The sequence below is a fragment of the Mytilus galloprovincialis genome, chromosome 11 (assembly GCF_965363235.1).
Source record: "Mytilus galloprovincialis chromosome 11, xbMytGall1.hap1.1, whole genome shotgun sequence".
Classification (NCBI taxonomy): domain Eukaryota; kingdom Metazoa; phylum Mollusca; class Bivalvia; order Mytilida; family Mytilidae; genus Mytilus; species Mytilus galloprovincialis.
Window position 1 is genome coordinate 29,723,421 of NC_134848.1, and position 12,368 is coordinate 29,735,788.

The window sequence follows — 12,368 nt, forward strand, 5'->3', positions numbered from 1 at the left end:
GAGACTTGATATACAAGTAGCTGGTCACAAAACTTTAGGTCCAGTAAAATGTTTGGAATATCTAGATATTATTTTGGACACCGAAACTAGAGGCTCTAAAGAGCCTGTGTCGCTCACCTTGGTATATGTGAATTAAACAAAGGAAGCAGACAGTTCATGACAAAATTGTGTTTAGGTGATTGTAATGTGCTTGTACATCTTACTTTACTGAAAATTCTTGCTGCTTACAATTATCTCTATCTATAATGAACTTGTCCGTGTAGTTTCAGTGGAAAATATTAGTAAAAATTTACAAATTTTATGAAAATTGTTAAAAATTGATTATAAAGGACAATAACTTCTTAGGGGGTCAATTGACCATTTTGGTCATTTTGACTTATTTTTTAGTCTTAAATTGCTGTACATTATTGCTGTTTACAGTTTATCTCTATCTATAATAATATTCAAGATAATAACCCAGAACAGCAAAATTTCCATAAAATTACCAATTTAGGGGCAGCAACCCAACAATGGGTTGTCTGATTCATCTGAAAATTCCAGGGCAGATAAATCTTGACCTGATGAACAATTTTACCCCATGTCAGATTTGCTCTAAATGCTTTGGTTTTTGAGTTATAAGCCAAAAACTGCATTTTACCCCTATGTTCTATTTTTAGCCATGGTGGCCATCTTGGTTGGTTGGCCGGGTAAAAAAAACACAATTTTTTAAACTAGATACATAAATGATGATTGTGGCCACGTTTGGTTTAATTTAGCCCAGTTGTTTCAGAGGAGAAGATTTTTGTAAAAGTTAACGACGACGGACGCCAAGTGATGGGAAAAGCTCACTTGGCCTTTTAGGCCAGGTGAGCTAAAAATGGAAGCTCGTCTGCCTACTAATAAAGTTGATCGTATTTGTGAGTTTATATCAAAAATGTATAGGAAAAGGAAATGCACAAAAAGGGAACTTTTACAGCTTTTAGGCCATTTAAATTTTGCCTCAAGGATGGTTCTTCCTGGCCGCTCTTTTGTTTGATATCTAATTAATCTGTCCACTACCGAAAATGATCTGCACCATTATGTTTACCTTAGTATGGAGTGCCGAACAGATTTGGACGGTTGCGTTTTCTCAGTAATTGGAATGGAGTAAATATGTTTTACAACTAATATTATATTTCAAGTTTCGACATGGAACTTTATGCATCATCAACTAAAGGTTTTGGAGGTTATCATAAAGGAGACTGGTTTTATTCTTCATGGTCAGGAAATTTGGAATTACCATATGAAAAAAACTAAGCCATGGCTTTCCTAGTTTTATACACACCATGCGATTTGTGTAATAGAGATATACGTACTAAACATGAGATTGAGAGCATGTTAAATTCAATAGACCAGACAGCAAGTCTGGATAAAGACCTTGCTGGAATTTACCAGAACTTAGCACATTCCATTACCCCAAATGGAATAAGACTGCTGTACTGGGTGGATTCAGAAAAGCTTGTGTGTTTATACGAGTTGATGAGATGTCTGGACAAAATTATAAAATTAGTAAACTTCGGACCCAAATTGAAAAATAAAATGTAAAATTTACCAGTCTATATTTATGCTTTTTTTTTTTTTTTTTTTATTTACCCCGGAAGAATAGAAGAACAAATGACTGATGGAGACAGAGAACAGACTACTTAATTTCCGATGCTGGAACAAGACACAGTTGCTATGTATCCATATACAAGTACCTACTTACAATGATGCTAATCTCTAAAGCTTTTAAATTATTTGTTATACAAATAAAACATTTTTATAAGGTGACAGAGTTTCTTTATTGCATATTATTTATTAAAAGATTATCTGTGTCTAATCAAGGATTTGCATAGTGTGACTATTGGTCTGGTGCACACACGTTGCTCCATTTTGTATCATAAAAATTATTATCATACATGTTTTTAAATTCCAGAAAATGAAAAGCAAAGTGACAAAGACAATTGACTGTTTATATGTTTATATAATATTTTAAAATTCAACATAGTTTTAATTTCATATAGCCTTCCAAAGTTTATAATTTATTGTTATTTAAACTTTTAAAAAGGTATATGTTCATAAAAATTGCCATCTGTTCTTGTACATGTTACCATTTTCAAATCGATTATATCTATAATACTATTTGAGAAAAACGGTCACCGAGTGCGAAAAAAAAAAAATTTCGATGCAATTTCAGGCTTACATATTAAAAAAAGATGAGAGTTTGCTGCATACATAATGTGTATAGAATGTTCCTTTCGATTTACATTTTATACATTAAGCTAAAAAATTACCGACCGTCTGTTCACAACTTACAACGAAATAATTCTCAAAGGTATATTTTAGTGGGTACATCTTTTGAAAGGTTACCTAGTATAAACTGCAAAATTATCATTATTATTTTAACTTTCAATTTGAGGACAATATTAAGTCATGATGAAATACAGCAGAAATAAAAATTCGAACTTTGAAGATGGAATTTCTACAATTAATAGACTAAGTTCTAAATGCTATGGAAAATATTAACCAATTCGATATGATTCACTTTCCTTGTGGGTTGTGGGAACATAATGCTGATATTAAGAGTGAGGTAATTGCTCTTTATGAGTGGAACTATCTGAACACTTCCTCTTTCGATAGGGAATTGGTTGCTCTATATCACACATTGCTACATGATGTGTTTACCAGTAAATTAACATTATATTTTAAAGACGCAACTACTGTACTGTACTAGCTTGCTATTTATTAGCAGAAAAGCTAAATTCAGAAAATTCACAACATGGGATACTGATCATTGGTATACTATCAAAATGCATTTTATTATCTATTTACAGACAGAACTTCAACATAAATGTTGGTTCCAACAAACAAATTATATTAAGAATAAGGAAGCAATCCTTGTTTTCAACAGCACACAAGGACAAAGATGTCAACTTTACTTTAGATACACAAAGAAAATGCACCATCAGGATGCAAGCAATGATATAAGACAGAGATTAACTATAGAATTTATATACCAACAATGGCTATAGTAGATGGTTGAGAAGTCCACAATTAAACACAACAGCCATTAAGGAACAAGAGTAGGATATTTCGTTTGCTTCTACATCTGAAGAACAACATTTACTTAACTTAAGAATTAGTATATATATTTTAAAAATGTTATGACCAAAGTTGCAAACGTACATGCTTCTCACATGTTTATCTTTTGCTTCCATTTCAAAATAATTACAAATTGAATACTTTAAAACTAAAATCCTAGTGGACAATAAGAAGGTCATAAAAATTCAGGAGGCTTTTCACACTAAACAAATCGTGAATCACCATTTATCGTTCGACTGCATACCTGGCGGTCTGAAGAATACACAAATTGCCTACGTGCTTTTGATTTTAAGCAGAAGACCACACTTAGCCAACAAGGAAAACGCGAGGTCAACACACGTACAACTGGGTCACCATCAACACGCCCTAGACCTGGAAATGTTATCTACTACAATGACGGGGTCATTTAAAAAAACAACCTTAAAAATGCATTCCGGTACACATCTATTGATGGTTATGCCGTTCCAAGATCCACAGTGTATTTATTTTGCTACTTCAAACAGATAACTTCAGGTCGTAAAATATATTTGACGTAATCTGTAGAGTTACAAGTCGATCAGTTCCTATTTTTAGTCATTTCAGGTACATTCCTCCACGGGATATACCATTTCATCAAAACGCCACGCGTTTTTTGGGGTGCCTAAAACATCTCTCTCTACTACTCAGAATTGTTTTTAGACACAAGTATTTTTTCGACCATGTACGTAAAGGAGCTTCGGAACGGGGGAATAAATACTGTTGTGCCAGCATTGGTTTTTAGACACAAGCAAGTATTTTCGTACATCGTAAAGGAGCTTCACAACGAGGGAATAAATACTGTTGAGCCAGAATTGTTTTTAGACACAAGTATCTTTCCGACCATGTACGTAAAGGAGCTAAGTCAGATACAAGTCTTTTAAAAGTGATGCCAGCTACAACAAAACTGGAGAGAAAAAAAGCCTTCCAAGATTGATTGATTGTTGGTTGCTTAACGTCCAGTGGCAAATGTTTCATGCATATTCAGGACGAGAACAAGTTCAAAGAGTTGTTGCAATGGTTCTTAACGTGCAAAGAGCGTGGCACTCTCTTTACACGAGGCAGGTCCCCCTTCTGAGCGGACGTGACTGCGAAATTGATACATCCCGCAGAGCCAAACGGACGCCCCACTTCGGCAAGCGTTTTACTGCCGGTCGGGGAAAGCCTTCCAAAATCAGAATTCAAACACTAGTACTAAATTATCTCGGAGCAGAATAAATTGCGATAATCTGTCACCATAAGTTTGAGGCCGACGCCTATGGAAAGTAGCAATAGCAAGCTATAGCAAACTTTCCAAAAAAGCAGTAGCCAAACTGAAAACTTTAACAGTAGAACCAGTCGAGGTCTTGGTATTAATTCAAGTAAAGAAAACACATAAAATGAAGTATATGGGATATGGCAGTATGTTTAACAAATTTGTAAGAGGATCAGCACTGACGGATGACCGTCCTCAGGTCTTCCGGAGGTACAAAACCTTAATGCCGGACAATAGAATGTTCCCCCTGAAAACCGACTCCAGACAAGAATGCCTATCCCTCCCTCTAAGGAAAGTCGGAGACAGCGAAGGAGCAGCTGCCGAAACTACAGGAAATTTCAGTTGAGAAAAGGAAACTCAATTAATTGATTGATTGTCGGTTGCTTAACGTCCAGTGGCAAATATTTCATGCATATTAAGGACGAGAACAAGTTCACAATAAATACAATAGGTAGGTTGATACAGGCCATCTGGGATGATGGTCGGGGAAATTTGGACTGCCACTGGAAAATGAGGGTATATTGGATAGGGACAGCAATTTAGCCTTGCAACAGACCACCTACGGACCCCTCAAAGAGTTGTTGCAAGAGTTATTAACGTGCAAAGAGCGTGGCACTCTTTTTACACGAGGCATCGGATTTAACGTCCCCCTTCTGACCGAATGTGACTACAAGCTTGATACATCCCGCACAGCCAAACGGCCGCCCCACTTCTGCAAGCGTTCTACTGCCGGTCGGGCGAAAAACCAAGTGCCCATATTTCTATACCCCAGCCACCCTTAGGAGAACATGATTAGAATTTTTTCATTAGATTAATTTTATTATATGGTAGTTTTTGTACGTTATAAAACATGACAAATTCATTCTTTTATATATTCGTCAAGTGATATGTTGTAAAACGTATGTAATAACAAATCATGACTAAAAAAAAACAAAAAAAAACAAATCTTTCTGTCAAATTAACAAATGCAATTCCTTGATATTTACTGTTAAAATCAAAACTTATATTTACTGTTTAAAACCTTAATTACACACTACATGCGCATCAGTTTGCACGGAAACACGATTCTTATCATAACCTAAGACAAACATAAACTATTGAACCAGGGATGACCATTAAACTATTTATACTTCAGTCTTACAATTGTATAACCATGAACAATTTTAAACTTTTGAACAAGGGATGACCAATAACCTATTTTTACTTTACAGTCTTAAATTACATACAATTTAATTGCAGTGGCGGATCCAGGGGGGGTTCCGGGGGTGCGCACCCCCCCCCTTTATTTTTGCCGATCAATGCATTTGTATCGGGACATATGTTTTGCACCCCCCCTTTGCCCTGGGTTATCACCCCCCCCCCCCCCCCTTTCGAAAATTCCTGCATCCGCCCCTGAATTGTTGCTACTTTGTCATATAAATAAATGTTGCGTATCATGAAAAGTCATCTCATATTTTAATACATTTGAGTACGATCGAATGTGTATGGTGAGATGTACATTATACACAAAGAACTCGAATGGTGCACAGCTTGAAGAGCATGCGGGCATAGTAATACTTTTATATTAAAAACATGTTACGAATTAGCTGCATAACATTAAACAACTATTACAATTAAGTTAAAATTGTCCGACTAATCCTTTCTTTTGCATTATAACAATTGGCTATTGCCTGCAATTGAATTTGATCGTGAACATCTTGAATCCCATGTTTCATACATTTCTACTCTAATTTCAACCCGCAAACAAAGAACTTTTTTCCATAAAATATTTTTGATGTGATCTGTATAGTAGCAATTCAGTCACTAAGTAATATTTTTGTTTTTTAATGTATATCACATTAATTTCTCGCAGGGAACTGCCATGTAAATTCGGATTCCTTTACTGAAATAATATCTATGTATAATTGTGTTTAGAAAGGATAGTATAAACTATTTTCTTTTTAAAATTTTCTTCAGATTAATATCTAAGAATCTATGGGTTCCGAGTCGCGATGATTGCCACAAAATAAATGAGAATCCCCACTTGTGTGGTACAAATTTCGAATGTAGGACAGAAAGTCACAGGACAAAAAGTCACGGACAAAAAGTCACAGACAAAAAGTCACAGGACAAAAAGTCACAATTCAGTTTTGAGATTATTTTTCTTTAACAAGAAAACATTTATTTTGAAAATATTTTTGGGGTATTTTTCTAGAAGTTTTATATATGAAGCAACTTTGTAATTAAAATTTATGCAATACATATCAATAATGATCAACTAATTGTTATAAAAACAAAATGTCAAAGTGGCTTGGCACTTAAATGGCTTCATTTTGCCAATGAATATATCCTTTGCATGATTAAAATTTAATACATTTTCATTTATCAAGGTCTATGAGCAATTTCCTCAACTTAAAAATAAAGAAACGTAGTAAAAACAAAATATTTCAAAATATATTTAAACCATTGTCAAAAAAATATTTGTGACTTTTTGTCCTGTGACTTTTTGTCCTATCAAATTTGTGACTTTATGTCCTGTGACTTTTTGTCCTGTGACTTTCTGTCCGTTTACCCAAATTTCGAGAACTCTATGGCAAATGATTCTGGCAAGACTGTTGGAGACAATTTTGCTCCGTGATGACAAATTGAAGAAAAGCATTAGCGTTATGAATTCCTATACACTGTACAACCTCGACTGCTCCATAAATTCAGGAAATCAGTGTTTGGTATGTTCGGGAGTGTACCTTTAAAAAAGTGTTCAGCTTGAAGAGAATGCTAACAGATAATAATTTTGATGTTCATCTGCATTTCATAAATCGTACTTGCGAAAACATTACGAGATGTTGTAACAATGGTGATTAAATTAAATTCACTTCAAATGTTAACAGAACACTACATCAAACAAAGAAATACAACAACTATCAAAGCGAATTTCCATATAAGGGGTCTCTTTCCTAAAAACACCGCAAAGGAGATTCGGAGACGAAAATAGCCTTTTGCTGTGTTTCGCAATATAATAATTGGCTATTGACTGCAGTTGAATTTGATCGTGAAGATCTTGATCCCATGTTTCATACATTTCTACTCTCATTTCAACCCTCAAACAAAGAACTTTTTGTCATAAAATATTTTTGATGTGATCTGAATAGTAGCAATTCAGTCACTATGTAATATTTTTGTTATTTAATGTATATTACATACATTTCTCGCAGAGAACTGCCATGTAAATTCTGATTCCTTTGCTGAAATAATATCTATGCAAAAACCGTGTTTAGAAAGGATAGTATGAACTATTTTCTTTTTAAAATTTTCTTCAGATTAATATCTTAAAATCGACGGGTTCCAAGTCGCGATGATTGCCACAAAATAAATGAGAATCCCCACTTGTGTGGTACAAATTTCGAGAACTCTATGGCAAATGATTCTGGCAGAAATGCAATGGCAAGACTGTTGGAGACAATTTTGCTCCGTGATGACAAATTGAAGAGAAGCATTAGCGTTATGAATTCGTATACACTGTACAACCTCAACTCGTAGGTAATGTCCATATGAGGAGAATTGATGACGAACATAACTATTAATTAGATAGCTTTCATTTAAAAATCGTTTCCGATTAATTCTTTCCTCTGCATTAAAATAATTGGCTATTGACTGCAGTTGAATTTGATCGTGAACATCTTGAATCCCATGGTTCATACATTTCTACTCTAATTTCAACCCGCAAACAAAGAACTGTTTATCATAAAATATTTTTGATGTGATCTGTATAGTAGCAATTCAGTCACTATGTGATTTTTTTTGTTATTTGATGTATATCACATACATTTCTCGCAGGAACTACCATTTAACTTCTGATCCCTTTAATGAAATACAATAATATGGTGGAGACATATGACGTCAAAATCACGATTTCAATTTCCTATACCATATAATTTTAACTTCTGAAGACGATACGTCGATAGAGTCTAACCAGATGCTCCGCAGGGCGCATCTTTAAACGACCGCAGATGTCGAACCATGAACAGTTTGGGCAAGTATGAACACAACATTTAAGGGGAGCGTCTAAACACCAAGCCGCATTGGTGCACTAAGCTCATGAAACTGCACTAAACCCATGAAAGGATGGTGCTATGAATGAAATAAACATACCATCGGACGTAGTTGTTCATGAAGGTATCCAAAATATAATTCTAAGAGCTCAAATTGTATGCATACATGTACAATGCAAGACCATTTAAAAAATCTGTTGACAAAAATGACTGCACACCTTTTATTGACACTCAACAGCTTCCTCTTTCAATTTTTTAGTGATTATAGGTATGGTCCAAAAGTTATTTAGATAATTTATAAGAATTCAAAAATAGATGATTCCACTACGCGATTGAATGATTTTTACGTTTGTGGTTCAATGTATATAGTACTTCATAGTAGAAATATATCATACTGACTTATAATAGAACAATATCATACTGACGGGATTTCTTAAAGTAGAAAAGTAGAGTTACGTTGTTAGAACAAAATATATACAAAACAAACCACTAAAAAATGAAGCCAATACAAACACATTGACGAGATGTATAAGTACCGAGCCACGTCAAACGGATATCACTTAAAACCATTCAACAGTAAAAGTAATATTAATAATAGAGCAAAGACAAATGAATGAACAATATACTAAATTGTTAAGTTGATAAACAACACCAGTACGCATAATCTATACACCAAAACTAACTGTTCTTTAATTTTTCAATCGATGGTTACAATTCTTGGTAAAATCCCCTTTTCATTTACCAGTAGCTTATTCCTATCCTTATCCCTGACAAGAATTTTCTGTGCATGATTGAATTGACCTTTCTCGTAATCTGATGGAGATCTATTGTGAATCTTCAAATTTATTATCGGCCCTAAATAGAGATTCTGACTATGTGCTTCGATAGTATGTCTTAATGGTGTTATACCACTTGTCTGCAAATTCACCCAAAGGGTGACTGGGGTATAGAAATATGGTCACTTGGTCTTCTCTCGACCGGCAGTAAAACGCTTGCCGAAGTGGGGCGTCCGTTTGGCTGTGCGGAATGTATCAAGTCCGCAGTCACGTCCGATCAGAAGAGGGACGTTAAATCCGATGCCTCGTTTAAAGAGAGTGCCACGCTCTTTGCACGTTAAGAACCCTTGCAACAACTCTTTGAGGGGTTCGTAGGTGGCCTGCTGCAAGGCAAAATTTCTGTCTCTATCCAATATACCCTCATTTTCCAGTGGCAGTTCAAATTTCCCCGACCATCATCCTCTGTTATAACAACCTACCTATTGTGTTTATTGTTAACCTGTTCTCGTCCTGAATATGCATGAAATATTTGCCACTGGACGTTAAGCAACCAACAATCAATCAATCTTGTCTTCAAATTAGTTTCTAATTTGTTTCCCGGATTTGTGAAACACTGAGATTTATCATTTGCTTGTTCCACTTTCTCTGTCATACATCCAAACGGATTTGATAATTTTTCAACTTCATCGTCGGTCATGCATTTCCACGGTGCATTTTGATAGTGTTACAGTCCAATCAATTTCACCCTTGGCTTGTGCGTTAGCAATTTGTTGTCGTGATACTATTGTTTTCAACCGTGAAAAAAAGAAAATTCACAAAAATACGGAACCTAAAGGAAAATCAATTCGGGAAGTCCATAATCACATGGCAAATTCAAATAATAAAACGCATCAAAAACGAATGAACAAGAACTGTAATATTCTTGACTTGGTACATGCATTTTCAAATGTAGAAAAGGGTGGATTAAACCTGGTTCTATAGCGCTAACCCTCTCACTTTATAATGCTAGTCTCATCAAATTCCGTTTATTTATTGATTGATTGTTGGTTGCTTAACGTCCAGTGGCAAATATTTCATGCATATTCAGGACGAGAACAAGTTAACAATAAATACAATAGGTAGGTTGTTATAATAGAGGATGATGGTAGGGGAAAATTGGACTGCCACTGGAAAATGAGGGCATATTGGATAGAGACAGAAATTTTGCCTTGCAACAGGCCACCTACGGACCCTTAAAAGAGTTGTTGCAAGGGTTCTTAACGTGCAAAGAGCGTGGCACACTCTTTACACGAGGCATCGGAGTTAACGTCCCCCTTCTGACCGGACATGACTGCGAACTTGATACATCCCGCACAGCCAAACGGACGCCCCACTTCAGCAAGCGTTTTACTGCCGGTCGGGAGAAGACCAAGTGACCAATTTCTAAACCCCAGTCACCCTTGGGGATCCGTTTATTTACATTGATGCGTTCAACAAACAGACACGATAAACAAAATAGTCAAAACATGAGTACATCAGTCATCATCGTATAACAATTTCAAAAGGAACAATAAAACAGAACACAAACACATCTACTATCTACGAATACATTGATTGATTTGAGTGTCTGACATCAGAAATTTTTATACGTCACATAACTCAATGTGCATACAAACAATATTAAAATTTTATATAGGCAATGTTAGCCTACAGGGTTAAAAAATCAAAAGTATGCAATAATAAGTTTCAGAAAGAGACCGAGATTTAAACAAGTCCAAAAGTTAAATATATAGAATCCAAAAATAGTTGATTCCACTACGCGATTGAATGATATTGACGTTTGTGGTTCAACGTATAAAGTACTTCATAATAGAAAAATATCATAACGACATATAATTGAACAATATCATACTGACGGGATTTTTTAAAGTACAGAGTCACGTCACATACCACCATCTGAATGTACGTGGTATGCTGTTTCTTCAAGGAATTCGTCCACTTCTTTATATACCTTCGCTGTAGCGGAGGTGGAATTGAGTTCTATTTTTGTGATCTGTTCTAACGTATGTGTGTCCAAAGCTTTTTCTGTTCTCTGACTTTAGTTTGCCTACATCAGCGGTTGTGAAGCTTCTACACAATGCGTGTGAATAAACAAGCTTATTTATTGTAAATAATTTTAGAGGGGGGATAGGAGGGTCCTGATCCCGAAATCCCGGGCTTAAAAACACGAAATCCCGAAATCCCGGGCTTTAAAACATGAAATCATGAGGTCCCGAAACTCGAAAAAAAGAATTCCCGGATCCCGAAAGGGTCAATCCCGAAATCCCGAGCTGAAAAATACTCGATCCCGGAGTCCCGATAAAGGTCCTATCCCCCCTCATTTTAATACTTACTTTGGACAAACTTTGCCCAAGATTGACAATTGTAACTTACACAGCATTAGTTGTTATGATCTAAAATATAAAATTATCAACACTGGTTTAGTTGGACGTCAAAGTATAACACAAATCACACGAATGACAATCTAGTTTTACAATAGTGTCCGATGTACCCGCCTGCAAGTCAAGATGGCCGACATGGCTAAAAATAGTACATAGGGTAAAATGCAGTTTTAGCTCATATCTCTGAAACGAAAGCATTTATAGCAAATCTGACGATAAAATTGTACATATGGTCAAGATATATCTGGCCGGAAATTCAAACCATTTAGGCAAAATGTTGTTGGGTTGCTGCCCCTAATTGGTAATTTTAAGATAATTTTGTAGTTTCTGTTTATTATATCAAATATTATTATAAATAAAAATTAGCTGTAAAGATCAATAATGTACAGTAAAGTAAGATCTAAACTTAAGTCGACCTAAATGGTCAATTGATCCCTTAAGGAGTAATTGCCTTTAAAAGTCAATTTCGAACAAATCAGAGAGATTATAAACAAGGGCTCTGTGACGGGCAACTTATAATATCCGTGTTTAAAACATTCTTATAATATCAAGCCAGTACAGATAAAACAATTATCACGTGGTACAATTCACATTTACATTTTATGGATATTAATCAGCCAAAATGTCACTAATTTCTGGCTATGAACTTATAGGTAAAGGCTTTGTTTCACTCCCCGGTACCAATCTATCCCTTTGGTAGAAAACACGATCAAAGTAGGGATCATCTCTGTCATGCTTTTATTTTTTTTTCATGTCAATGAGTGAATAAGAATAT

The 12,368-nt window shown here is 35.2% G+C and overlaps 1 long non-coding RNA gene across 1 annotated transcript in view; it reads left to right on the forward strand.

Annotated features, from left to right (window-relative positions):
• Nucleotides 1–526: 526 nt before the first annotated feature.
• The window catches only part of LOC143051943 (uncharacterized), a 216,958-nt gene continuing 205,116 nt past the window's right edge, over nt 527–12,368 (forward strand). Inside the window, exon 1 of the long non-coding RNA XR_012970959.1 lies at nt 527–686. This is a non-coding gene — a long non-coding RNA (uncharacterized LOC143051943). The remainder of the gene's footprint in view (nt 687–12,368) is intronic.